Source organism: Saccopteryx bilineata, chromosome 1, assembly GCF_036850765.1.
Source record: "Saccopteryx bilineata isolate mSacBil1 chromosome 1, mSacBil1_pri_phased_curated, whole genome shotgun sequence".
Classification (NCBI taxonomy): Eukaryota; Metazoa; Chordata; class Mammalia; order Chiroptera; family Emballonuridae; genus Saccopteryx; species Saccopteryx bilineata.
This window is the reverse complement of record NC_089490.1, coordinates 83291418-83305865: the sequence shown is the minus strand read 5'-3', so window position 1 is coordinate 83305865 and position 14448 is coordinate 83291418.

Here is a 14448-nt window from a genome sequence, read left to right as displayed (position 1 = left end):
AAAAGCTTCAAGATCTATCCTGTGCCATCAGAGTGCAGAACCTTCTGGGTTAAAACTTCCTCCCAAATCTTCGGCAGCACAACTTTAGTGTCTGAATTTTATTGAGTCTTCAAATCCTATTATTTCTTTTTCATAGGGAAAAAAAACCCTCTTTCCTCATTTATATTCATCATTGTTACAGTCACAGGTGCAACTGGCATGAACAGGTTTGGGTGAAGTAAGGTCAGCACCCACACGTAGCCGGAAGAAACTCCCACTCTCCCTGCTGCCACAGCCGTCCCCGAGGCCACGACCAGAGCCCTGACTCACAGTGAATTCTTTTGATCAGCACGATCATGGGGTCCTTGCAGGCAGCTCTTGAAGATCCCCTGCCCTCCACGCAGCCTGGCAGGGTCTGGGAGGAAGCAGCCCTCAGCCAATGGGAGCCAAGCCTATTGATCTAGCCTAGCTTTTTAAAAATTGGTAAAATTATGTATTCATATGTTGCACATGCTATATATATACTTTATATATAATTCATATACGTGTACATATTCTAGGTAGGTTGGGAAGGTGGACTTCCGGAAATTCCTCAGTAAAGTTCCTGGTACCACCAACAGTCTGCCCACTCTGCTAGATTCAGGGTCACAGCTGAATAAGACACTGTCCCCACCCTTAGGATGTTCCCTCTGGGAAGTGGGTCTGGTCATCTTCCCAGGATGACAGGGAATGGACTCACTATTCCAGCATGTACCCCGCCCTTCCCATAGGAAGGTACGCCTTGTAACCAAACAGACCAGCAAGGGCCTCTGTGAACTTATTCCAGATGACAAAAGAAATGCTACAATAGGACCAGACTAGTGTCATTCTGCGCCCCAGTGAGTCCATGCCCTGGACATCAACAGCCACTAACATCCAAAGAAGGGGGACACCAGATGCCACTCGGTCGTCCTGATGGAAACACCATGACCAGCCTGCGTGAGCAGAGCCCGAGGACAGAGGAGCACACTGAATGGCACCAGGAAGGCACAGTCAGCCAGTTGCCAATGGGGGCAGGTCCACAGTCAAGAGAGCCCTGTTCTTCAAAAGACACAGGACAGAGAATGGAGGGGTGGAGGCGTCTGCAAACCCAGGGACTTGAAGCACGTGAGAGTTCTAAAGGATGATAGCTTCTACTTGGAGGATAAAACCACAAAGAAACACAACATGTGATCATTGGAGAAGTCAGAAGAGAGGTCAAGGGGGTGGGGGAAATCAGGAGGCTGTGATGGGCATGGGCACAGGGCGTGCCTCTAGGGTGGCTGGCCTCTCCAGACTGTCCATGACTACTCCATGCCCACACTTACCCCTCTGGCCCCAAACACTCCCTGCATTTCCCTCCTCCAGGCCTTTGCCAGGAGAGCTCTTAGACACCTCCCTCTGCCTGCCTGTCACCTCCTCTGGGAAGCCCTCCCTGATGACCTGCACCTCAATGAACTAAAATCACCCCCTGCTCTAGACTGATCTGTGTGACCACCACCCACATGGGCAGCCATCTCCTCCACCAGACTGTGATGTCTTTGAGGCCAATCCTGATTCATGTGCACGTCCCCAGTGCCCCACTCAGGACCTACTCTTCTGGCCTCCCAGCCTCAGATATGACCAAACCCCTCAGATGGCAAGTGACAAAGCCAAGAGGGGAGGCAATGTGCCCATGGTCACAAGCTAGAAAAAGGCAGAACGGGATTTGAACCCACGTCACTTGCCTTGTGTCTCCTTCCTTGTACTCTAGGGCTTCTGGAGGCAGCCGCAGAAGTGAGACCAGGCAGGCCCGCTGGAAGAGGTGCTCCGACTCCACCCTGAGGTCCAGCATCACTCCCAGGGCAGAAATAACAAGGCCCAATCGATCTGCTCCAAAAAGGCAGTCACAAATATAAAACGGCTTCAAGCCTGGTGATCACCATCTGCTGCAAATGCCACCACCACAAGACAATCCAAGCACAGCCCCTCCTCCCCAGTGAGAGCTCCTTCTGTGCTGAGCTGTGAGCCGCGCAATCAAATTAAGACTTAGCAGCTGTGCCTTGAAGATAAGGTGACCCTCAGCCCCCTCTGCTCTGAGTCGGGAACCAGGCTGGGGATTAGTGAGCGGGCCATGTGGCATGCTTCTGTACCACCTCCTAAGCTGGGACCCCTGAGCCTGGTGACAGGAAGATACGGGGCAGGACAAAGCACACCGACAACCAAACAGGGCCCTTGCGTTTGAGAGCTTGAAGGTCCCAGCCCCAACCTTAAAACAAGGATACAAAACTATTTTTCCCGACAGTAATGCTGCTTAACAAACCACCCCACATTCAGGGACTTCATATACAAGTTTATTTGGTTCACGCAGTTCAGCCCTTCAGGCTGGGCTCCGTTGTGTGGTTCTTCAGGCCTCCGCCGGGCTCACTGGTGACACCCTGTGGCCTCTCATGTCTCTGCACTTGGCAGTCTAGGTGGAGCCTGGGGCAGAATCTGGAAGTTACAGCCACAGGACAGACTCACCGGGTGTTTCCTGATGCTGGGCTCTGGGAACGCAGAGTTTTGCTGCTGTGATCCTGGGAGCAGACTCATGTATCACAAGGCTTTTCCAGTGGTAGGAGAGGGGAGAGCAGCAGGGAGCAGAACAGCCCGGAAGATGCCACCCAGGATGGGCCCCCAAGACAGTGACTCCAAGTGGGAAGCAAAAGTCACATCTGCAGGCTCTCCTGTCTCCCCCAGTGGTGCTCATCATGGGACGGCAGTGATGTGGTGATGGGACAGAGTGCTGAGCAGGAAGGGAGGGGTGGAATTGTAAGTGGCTGAGGGCAGAGTCCTGCTCAGAGCTGGGGCTGGACGCTGCTCTGGTCTCCCCACTCCACACCCAGCCCAGGAGTCCCTGCACCAGGGAGGGTGCCAGTCCACTCTCCCCAGCACCCCGTCCTAGCATGGCCCTCCCGCCCCCGAGATTTGCAGGAGCATGTACTTCAACTAATAAGTGAATGACTGGGTCCATTAATCAAAAGTTATCTTTAGACCAGAGAATTTATCAAGTTTAATTAACATGTCAGAGACTCCAGTGCGAGAGATGGCTCTGAACGCGGTCCTGATCATACTAATTTCTCTACATCAATGACAGCTCGGTGCTGAGCACTGAGCAGGAAATAGACTGTCAGTGCAACCGCCCCCAGAAAATTAGAGGCAATCTCCTCCCTAAATCAAGTTCAAGGTGTTGTGGACATGGGAGGGAGACTCTGCCACCCTGTTGGGAAGTCAGGATGCCGTCTGCACGCCCCCCCACCCTGCTCTGCGCCAGGCTGGGCACTGCCTGTCTAGAATGGCATTCTCACATCAGCTTGCTAGAAGCTGAGGTCCAGGGAGGCACCTGACTTGTCAGGGCCAGACGGTTTAATTGAGTCCGGTGCCAAGATTCAGTCTTGCCTGCCTCACCCGACTTCCAGGCCCTCGCTGAGCATTCACTGAGCACAGGCTCATGCTAGATCCTGGGCTCCAGCAGTCCAGCAGCAGACAGGACACCGTCTCATGGAGCAGACATGCTGCTGGGAGGTACAGACATTGGGGTGAGAGGCAGAGGGAAGGAGGAGGAAGAAGAGGTGGTGGTAGCTGACCAGGGCATCTTGGAACCCAGAGCCTGGTCCTCAGGAAAGGCTGGGAGAGGGGATACGCACCCGGGCACTGAATCATTGCCTCGGAGAGCTAATTAATTGAGTTACTCGACCTGGACTGAGATCCTGCTCCTCAGGGACCAGCTGTGTGACCTTGGGTGCATCACTTCTCTGTGCTTCCGTGGTCCCATCTATGAGATAGAGAGGAAATCTCAGACTCTTAGATTGGTCGTGAGGAGGGGTCCCAGCCCAGTGCCTTTCACAGAGGCCTCAGTAAAGGGAGGCCACTGCCCTCGGGACACACCCAGAACCATTGGTGCAGCAGGCGGGATGAAGATAGGACCCCAAGAAGAGTCTACAGAGGCAGACTTCAGCTCCTTAGGGACAGATGTTATAAAGTAGTGGAATTTGCAGGTTACATAGAGACACCAAGAGTAGTTATTGGAGAAATATTAGGAGGAGCTTTATTATTGTAATAAGCTAGTGACATACACGGGGTATAGCTAACCCAAATCGTGCAGCCCAGATCATTGTTCTGATGCTGCTTTTATAGAGACAAAAATCACATACTGGTTAAGGGAAAAAAGGAGGGAGAGCAGGGTACAAGAGTCATTTACTAATAAGCTTACCACATTTATCTAGAGAATCTATTAAAAGGAGAAAACGTTCCTACACATTAAGACCACAAGATAACACAGTAGTGATAAATGTTTTACATAGCCGACAAAGACATTCCCAAATTTTCTAGGGTTTAAAACCTATCCCTGTCGCCACAATAGTAGAAAATGAAATGTTTAGCTTAGGATAAGGAGAGAAGCTAAATGAAATTACCTTTGCTAAGAGTGTTAGGGCTAGCTTATTAGGAAATTAATAAGCTAGTCTCTGCATGCTTAGTTTACAAGTTTTATATATATAAGTAATTTCAGAAAGAGGATTATTAGAAAGCATGTAACATGTTACAGAATACAGATTTTTTCAAGCAAGGGGAGTGAGCTCGTGATCCCTTCATCTAGAGCAGGGGTCCCCAAACTACGGCCCGCAGGCCGCATGCGGCCCCCTGAGTCCATTTATCCGGCCCCCGCCACACTTCTGGAAGGGGCACCTCTTTTGTTGGTGGTGGTCAGTGAGAGGAGCACATTGACCATCTCATTGGCCAAAAGCAGGCCCATAGTTCCCATTGAAATACTGGTCAGTTTGTTGATTTAAATTTACTTGTTCTTTATTTTAAATATTGTATTTGTTCCCATTTTGGTTTTTTTTTTTTTACTTTAAAATAAGATATGTGCAGTGTGCATAGGGATTTGTTCATAGTTTTTTTTATAGTCCGGCCCTCCAATGGTCTGAGGGACAGTGAACTGGCCCCCTGTGTAAAAAGTTTGGGGACCCCTGGTCTAGAAGTACATGTCACTTTCAGGACTTTAGGAGGGGAGGAAGAGTTAGGGTCAGTGTAGGAATTTTTAATTAAGGTACGTAAATATTGTTTCCTAAAAGCTTTTAAGAAAAGAGAAGAGGAAGTGGTTTTCAGATAGGTTCTATCTTCGCTGCTCTGTCTAGCAAGTGGCATCAGTCCTTCCAAAGAACCATAGGAACTAAACTATGACTGACTAGCTGACTTTTGCCCCTTGTAAGCTCTTCTTTTTGTTTTATTTTTCTTCCTCAGAAAAGAGGGGTAAGGGGGGCCTGACTCCTCCTTTTAAAACACTAATGTTAACAATCTTTGCAATTCCTTGGCACCTTATCACACAGAGGGACGCCACGAGGAGCTGCACGGCCTGTGTGGGAGTGAGCTCTCCATCACAGGAGGATACAAGCAGGGCCCACAGCAGACTACCTGCCTGAGCTGAGTCCAGACACCTTGGGACTGGGCACACACTCCAGTCCTCCAGCCCTGAGTGAAACAGCCCTTCCCAGAACCCGTGGACCATCTAGAGCTCAGGGAGTCAGGCAAAAAATGAACCAAACGCAGTTCCAACATAGGCAAGAGGATGTCCGTGTTCAAGGTCTGGACGCCCGGGGAGCACAAATGTTTGTTCTTTGCTGCTGGAAGCACTCAGATGCCACCCGCCCAACCATGCAGTGTGTGGACCTAAGGGCCACTGGCCAAGGTCCCACAGCCTCCAGGTCCTCAGCTCAGCCCCATGAGCCCTCGGTGCTGGTGTGCAACCCTCACCACAGGGCTTCTCAACCAGAGCCTCGGCCTGGTCCCCACTGATGGCCACCTCCCTGGACCCCCATGTCTTCTGGGGTCCTGCCCCTTGCTGCTCGTGAGCAGTGGTCTGAGCCTGAACTAAAAGCTCCACAGGAGGCCACCTGCCCTGACTTCCCTGCCAGCTCTGGGAAGTGAGACCACGGGCTCTGGGGTCTTTACGTTCCCTGTATGGGTTGAGGGGTCCTGGAGCAGCCCCCCAGCTCAGCACCCCTCACTCCCCCACCCCCGCTCCCACCTGTGGGGTCCCAGTATCATGCACCCCTGCATCTACAGTCAGGTTCCCGGGGTGGAGGAGAGCCATCACACAGCTGACGGACGCATCCAGAACTCAGCCCGCAGTGCTCCAGAGCAGGGCGCTCTGCTAACACCGCCACCATGGCCTCCCAGGGCACTTCAGGCACGTCACTGTCCCCCTCTGGGCCTCAGTTTCCCTCCCATCTCCGGGTCTCAGCATCTCTAAGTAATTGGGCTGGTTTGGGGGAGCAGATGAGGTGTTCACTGAGCTTTTCACCTGACTGCTTGCCTGCATAGGGGTTGGGGAGAGTTCTCCAAGTTTGGGGCCTGAATGGATGAAGACATGAAGCAAATTCTTCCTCAAGGGTCTAATTCCTGCCCCTCCCAGGTGGTGGAAGCCATCCCTAAACTCCCACAGTTTCCAGCCCGAGGACCCTAGAGACTTATCCGAGGACTCTGTGGCTCCCTCCACCCCTTCCTGATCTCTCTGAGTCCTGCTTTGTCTTTCTGTCCCTCGGGAGATGGATCGCAGGAGACAACTCTTGCCTCCATTACCCAGGGACACCGCCTAATTGCTTATTAAGCTGTCACGGCCACTGGGCCCCCTAATAAATTTCTCACATATCATTTGCATAATCTCCAAGCATAGTATGATAGGCAGTTCTGGCGCAGAGGCAGGGGAGGATGCTCATTCCTTTATATCTGGCTAAGACCCCATCGTCTCAGGCCTGGGCGTCTCAAATATCTTCACTGGCCCCCCACCCCTCCCTCCAGGCCCTCCTCCACTCCGTAGCCCAAGTGTTGTGTTACCATACAACCTAACCACAGCCCCCAGACACCTGGCACCCTCTGGGGACTCCCCGCTGCCCAGGGGAACTTCTCCCTACTTCTCCAGCCAGCATTGGTCTAGCTACATTAACAGGAAAGCCTGACGCAGAGAAGCTGTCACAGAGCCAGCATGCTGGCTGGTCACTCCCTGGAAATACCAGCATTCATATTGTTCGGTGCCCATCCCCCACGTGGACCGTGTACACCTTGTACACCGGAGACAACGGAGCTGCAAGAAACATTCACATAGAAGCTGTTCAGAAAACAGCTTCAAGTTTCACAGGGAAGGTACCAGGGAGGATCTGGGGCAGAGAGAGGGGCATCTCATTGGAGCACTTGATGGAGCACTTGGGGGACACGGCTGCCGCTCTCCTGGGCTCTGACATCCCTGTCGGATCTGCAGCAGGAGCACAGGCAAAAGAGACCCCTACATTCGGGGGCCCTGAGTCCAGACACAAGGGGCCTCCTGCCTTGGGTCAGAAGCTAAACCAGGAGGGAAGAGGGCTCTAGGCTTGTGTTGGGAAGACAAAGACATCTCAGCAGTGACTGGGAGATCCTCCAAACCAAAGTTCTCAAGATAGAAATGGGGAAACTGAGGCCCAAAGGACTGGACATGTCTAGAGTCACCCCTGTGGTGGTGACAGAAAGGAAATCGGGACGCTCGGCCAGTTTGTAAAGGGCCCTAGAGAGGTTGGTCTCTTCTCAAGCCCTGCCCTGGTGAACACGTGGTCTCAAACACACCACGGTTCCCCAGCAGGCTGAGAGCCACCGTGATGGGCAGTGACCATTCGCTGGGTGTGGCTCCAGGGAAGTTCAGAAGAGAGGCAAGAACAGATGAGAAGTCAAGCATGTCTGAGGGCCTCTGAGCCAGAAAGGGGAGCACACATAAAGACACAGGGCTTCCCAAATTTTGGCATGGATCAGAACCCCCAAGAGGACTGGCCGCAACAGAGATTGACAGCTCTACGTCCAGAGTATCTGATTCAATAGTCAGATCAGCCCTAAAATGTATATTTCTACCAACTCACCGGCTAATGCTGGCTGGCCCAGGAACCCCACCTTGAGTACCACCGGGGTTAATGGGAAAAAGGGGCACGGCATGCTGATTGGGGTTTCCTATATTTATTTTATAAAGCACAGTTAGACATCACTTTACAGTTTGAAAGATCTCTTCACATGCTATCTAACCTCTCAACTATAGCAGGAAGCGACCCAACAGAGGATAGACACTCAGATAACTTTATTAGAGAAAAAGAGAATTTATTAAAAGCCGGCAGAGCACACAAGACTAGTAGCTCCAAAGACACATGCTCCCTGAAGTTGATTTCCTTACAGGTTATATACCTTTTACAGAATACAAGTTTTCATGCAAGGGGTTTGTGACCCCTTTGTAGAGGTGTGCGTCACTCTCACGACTCCATGATGGGAGGGTGAGTTTAGGTGTGTCCAGAGGATAAGTGTTGAAATTTTTTAATTAAGGTATATAAATATTGTTTCTTAAAAGCTTTTAAGAAAAGGGGAAGGGGTTTTCCAGATAAGTTTTATCTTCCTTGTTTTGTGTAGCAAGTGGCCCTAGTCACCCTTTCAGAGAACTATAGGAAGCAGTTAACCTAAAACTGGCTGACTCAGTTGCCCCTGCAGGCTCCCTTCCCCTGCATTCTTCTTGTTTCTTCTTCTTCAGAGAGGAGGGGTCGGGGGCCTGACTTCTCTTTGCTTAAACAGCCCCATCATGCTGACCCACCTTGTATGACATTTGCCCAGGGATCCTCAACACATTGTCCAAAGCCCCGAGGCTCACTCGGGAAGGAGCTCAAAGGGACTTGATCCCAGGTCTTGTACCTTTTCCCATTTGTCCCAAATGCTCTTTGCACTGAGTCCACGCATCCTCTTTCCCGGGAGGATCACCTGCTTTTCCTGAGCGCTCAGTACATCACACACCTTGTCTCACGTGAGCCTGGCACCTGGCCACCCACCGCAGTTACATTACTCTTTGCAGAAGAGGAAGCAATGCTGGGGTGGCCACGCCCCCTGTTCCACGGGCGCCCGAGTCAGGAAGTGAACCCACGGTCTCTGGCCTCAGGCCCTGGGCTCTCCCTGCCACCCAGTGCCTGTCACATGGGCGATATCAGAGAGCAGAACCATCCTCGGAAGCTGTCAGTGCCATCGGGTGGGAGGCCGGAGGGACCGCGAAGGTAATTGGGGTGCTGCGGCCTTGCACGGTGAGTGTCCCGGAGCACACCCTGGTGCGCTGTCCATGTCTAGAAGGCTTTGTTCTTAGTCCTTTCCAAACGGACCCTTCAACTACCTATTCCACCCTTTTTACGGCTTGCTTTCCTCGTGTCCTCGAGTTAATTATTCCCAGACAGAAAATTACTTCAAACCCCAGAAACAAGTCGCCTCGGTGGCAGAGCTCATTATCGGCATTGTACGCACGTCTCCAGGAGAGCCGAGGAGATGTCTCCAGCCCAGGAGTGTAATTAGAGGAACATCCGAGGAGAGCCGCGGTCAGACCCGACATCAGTGCATGGCTGGCTCCTGACAGCGGCGGAGTCCAGCGAGCCAGGGCCTCCGAGCCCAGCTCCGGTGGGGCCTTCACACCTGACCAAGGTCCCTGAGGGACTGAATCGTGAACCCCCCAAAAAAAATTCTCACCCACCCAGAACCTCAGAATGTGACCTTGTGTAAGTAAGGTCTTTGAGGGTGTAATGAGTTAAAGATCTTGAGATGACATCATCCTGATGTAGGGTGGGTCGTGACTTTAGGTTGGACAGCCAGGAGTGGTGAGGAACAGCAGTCCAGGCAGAAGCAACACAGGAGCAAAAGCAGGAGTGAGGCTCAGGGGCCGGGAGCGCAGGGAGAGGGACGTGGCCACGCCAGGAGCTGCAGCGGGCCCCCTGAACTGTGACAGCTGTGTGAAGTGTGCCTGTTACCACCACCATCCCACCGGGGGAAACTGAGGCTCAGACTGGCCAAGTGATCCGCTCAAGGTCACACAGTTGATACGTGGACCAAACTCAAACCATCTGAGGCCCAAATTTCCAGTTCTCTCTCAGTCATTCAATTCAAGAGGGTTTGGGTTTCCTAAAAGTCACATTTTTATGGGCAAAGAACATCAGGGGACATTGGCTGACAGAATAGGGTGCAATGACAGGAAAAGGAGAAGGGGGCTGAGGGAGAGGGGAGGGAGGATTACAAGGAGTGCCCAGAACTGGCATTTGTCACCTGAAGACACGTAAGAATCAATGTGCTCACTCTCTGGAGGCTATTAAGGAGGCTCATTTTGTCCTTTCTTCCTGATGGCATCAGTCCCCACTAGAAGTTGGGGACCCTCTGATCACCCCTCACCCCCACAGGGCTCTGCACACCCTTTCTCCAGCTGCCTTTCCCTCTGGGACTTAAGTCAACTGCCAACAAGATCCCCTGGACCCTCAAATTCCTCATGGACGTCACCTTCACCTCCGAACCACAACCAAGCCTGACCTGTCCCCCAAGGACCTCACTACCCCGGCAGGTCCACTCTCAGGACCCGCTGTTGTTGCTCTCTCTTCTCCCACATCCCACTGACCACCAGGGCCTCCTTATTCCTCACAGCTGCTCCCAGGCCACTCTCCCCCCTCCTCCCTACGTGCCCCCACCCCAGCTCGGATGTCAGAGTCTATCCCCCACCACCTCCTGTGTTAGTCATCAGCCACCCCCAGGTCAGTCTACCACTCCTTGAAGATTTTAGCTCCTGGATCCCTGTCACTCTCTCCATTGTCACTCCTGATATCTTCCCGGTGATGGCGCAGCCATGGACTTGACCCTTCCTGTGACCTGGCCTGTGAAGGCTCTGAAGCTGCCAACTGTGCTGAGAGGGTGCCCCTACGAGGTGGGTGAGCCCCAGGGTAGACACCCCCCACCATCTCAGGGGGGAGACAGCAAGTTTTCCAACCAGGACTGATGGCGTCCCCTCTGCTGTGCAGACGGCCACCACAGACCAGACCCAGAGGAGAAAGGGACTGGCTTCCAGAGAGAGGCAAGTTGCTCACAGGGCCACCCCAGAGTGACCTGTGGTTGACACGTATCATTTTGCAAACACTGTGATGCAATTTTTACAGAGAGAGAGAGAGAGAGAGAGAAACAGGAAGCTAATAGGCCAACGTACCAGAACAAATAGACGTTCAGGACCCAGCCGCCCAAGCCTGAGCAAGATGAAAGGCCTCATGGTCACCGCACAGACACCCACCTCTGAAAGAAGGAGGGGGCAGTATCTGTGTTGGTGGGAGAGAGGCCAGCAGCCCAGACCCTCCAAACCCGGCCAAGATGCAGAAGGCAAGTTCTCCTGATTGCTTCGCCATAGAACTGAAATTCAGGACAGAACGTGCTTGGGGACCTAACACGTGCGAGGCTACCCCTGACCTCCCCCACCCCTTCCTGACTTTGCCCAGTCCCCTCCTCCCTGCAGCGGTCCTCTTGGCTAGGCCCTGAACCCCTGCCCCCGCATTGTTTCCCTCATAATCTTTGTCCACTTCTCACGTGCCTTGTGGTTTCTTTATCTGGCTAATCATCTCTCTCTCTCCCCACAAACCCCAGGGCAGAGACGTGTCCACTGATGTCTCCGCAATACCAATAAAGCCTGGCCAATAGCAAGCCACCGCTAAACCTGGGCAGATGGATGGATGGGCAGAATAGACACCGAAGAAAATGGGACTGAGGATGGAGAGGACAACTCCGAGATAACCAATGACTGCAGAGTGGACACAAATAAGAGTTAGACAGAAGTTCATAGATGTGGGTTATTGGAGTCCCAGCTGGCTCACAGCCCCCCCTCCCCCCGTAAGGGTCATGAAGCTGGTCATAAACAGAGGATTCCAGAGAGAGGCCTTGAAATGAAGAAACTGCTGAATCCAATGTTCTAAAGAGCTTTCCGTGTTTCAGAAAAAAATCTTCTCCAGGACGCCCCGCAAGTATCTCTTAGCAAAGTTACGAAATTCAAGGAAACAGCATCCTTTGAGCATTCCGGATGAAAAGAAAAATTGTTTACAAGGAGGGAGGCGCTGCCTGCTGGACTCGACTGGCAGCCCGAGCAGCCCTGGGTCCGGAAGGGAAGGAAGTCTGACGGAGGAAATCTGTGCACCTGCAGGATCGTCGCTTGTAAATGCGGCCGCCTGACAGAAGGAACTCAGGGAACCCACCCCCGTGGGCCCTCCTTAGAAAAAAAATTATACATAAATTACAAGAAAATCCAGCCAGCGAAAGAACTGGTGAATATCCTAGCAATTCACATATGCATCTGGTAAGAAAACAATTATACAAATTAAGGTTACAGAAGAGAACGTGGATGTCCATCACCTGAGATAGTGTTAAAAAGAATTTTTTTAAAAAAAAGAGTGGAAAGGTGGGGCATGGGAGGGCCATGGAGTCCTGACTTCATACTTCACTGCAGGGAGCTAATGGATGCTGGAAATTGAGTGCAAAAATAAAAAAACAAAAACACAAAAAAAGTCCAGCTGCCTTCTCATCTTTTAAGGGTTTTTTTTCAGTATCTCTTTTACCACCATAAAGGGCTCCTTTTAAGAAATAGTTCACTTCGGCCCTGGCCGGTTGGCTCAGCGGTAGAGCGTCAGCCTAGCGTGCGGAGGACCCGGGTTCGATTCCCGGCCAGGGCACACAGGAGAAGCGCCCATTTGCTTCTCCACCCCTCCGCCGCGCTTTCCCTCTCTGTCTCTCTCTTCCCCTCCTGCAGCCAAGGCTCCATTGGAGCAAAGATGGCCCGGGCGCTGGGGATGGCTCTGTGGCCTCTGCCCCAGGCGCTAGAGTGGCTCTGGTCGCAACATGGCGACGCCCAGGATGGGCAGAGCATCGCCCCCTGGTGGGCAGAGTGTTGCCCCTGGTGGGCGTGCCGGGTGGATCCCGGTCGGGCGCATGCGGGAGTCTGTCTGACTGCCTCTCCCTGTTTCCAGCTTCAGAAAAAAAAAAAAAAAAAGAAAAAAAAGAAATAGTTCACTTGACATTTAATGAGTCCTGCCATTTCTTCTCAGTTTTACCTGAGTGTAAAAATTAAATATAATGTTTTACATTTAAATTGAGTCCTACCTGACCAGGCATTGACGCAGTGGCTAGAGCATCGAACTGGGATGTGGAGGACCCAGATTAGAGACCTCGAGGTTGCCAGCTTAAGCGCAGGCTCATCTGGTTTGAGCAAAGCTCACCAGCTTGAGCCCAAGGTCACTGGCTCGAGCAAGGGGTCACTTGGTCTGCGGTAGCCCCCTAGTCAAGGCACATATGAGAAAGCAATCAATGAACGACTACGGAGCCCCAACGAAGAATTGATGTTTCTCATCTCTCTCACTTCCTGTCTGTCTGTCTCTGACACAAAAAAAATAAAATAATAAATAAATTGAGTCCTACTGTTTAAAAATCATGTGAGGTGAGATAACATTTGCATAAAAGCTCTCTCTTCCTTTGTCTCGAATGACGCTCACGTTCGTATTAAGGGTAATGACGTCTAGATAGTAGGGTGGGGACGTTTTATCTACCTCAGCATTGTATTCTTTCTCCTTTTTCTCCTTTATTTTGTCCCCTTGGACCAGCGTGGATGCAGTGCAGCGGGCTGCATGCTCCAGATCTGTCCCTCAGGCACCTGGTAGAATGGTGCTCCCCCCCCCTTGACACCAGGAGGCGTGGGGGATGGGGAGGGGGCACATGGCTTGCTCTGGCTTATGGCATGTGAGAAAACAAGTGACATCACCCCAGAGGGGAGGCTTAACAGTCGTTGAGCTCTGGGAGCTGGTTGTCACTGCAGCATAACCTAGGTCATCCTGACTGATACAATAAGTACACATCGTTTTATAAACCAGAGTGGTTTTTTAATGAGTCAGAAAGGAAGGAGGGAAAGAAGAAGAGAGAAAATTAGGAGAAAATATGCCAAAATGGTGACGTGGTTCATTCTGTGAGGTGGGAACCTGCACATCTGTTAGTCCTTGCAGGTTTGACCACCAAGGGTAAAAGGGGATAAGGCTTAGACCATCAAGTCGGGCGGGCTTGTGGTTTGGGGGAGGGGAGGGAAACGGAGACTACCCAGGACCCAGGCTTGAGACCCTGGGAGCTGATAAGTTCCTGGTGGTGGGAGTTTAAGATCAGGGACACCCTGCTGGGCTGGTGGAGGCAACTGTTTGCTGCTTGCTACCACTGCTCATTATCTAGAATCTCCCACAGAGTCTGAGGCACGCAGTGGTAGATAAGAGCTGCTTTGGGGACACAAAGGACTCGATGCAGGTGGGAGCCACATGTGGGTCAATACAGGCAGAGAGACTGAAGGAGACCTCCTGGGACAGGTGCGAGGCACTGGAGAGGTTCCCCATGAGCCGGGATCAAAACGAGGAACCAAGTGAATGCCAGGAGGTCCCTGAGAAGTGGGGCTTCACCAAATGCACAAGAGAAGAAGCGGGGAACAACTGACCCTGGGTCCCAGCTATCTCATCTCACTCGATGCTCAACAGGGTGGGGGAAAATATCATGTGCCCATAGTACAGATGAGGATACGGAGGCTCAGAGAGACTCATAATTACTGCTGAGGCCATGCAACTATGAAAGGCA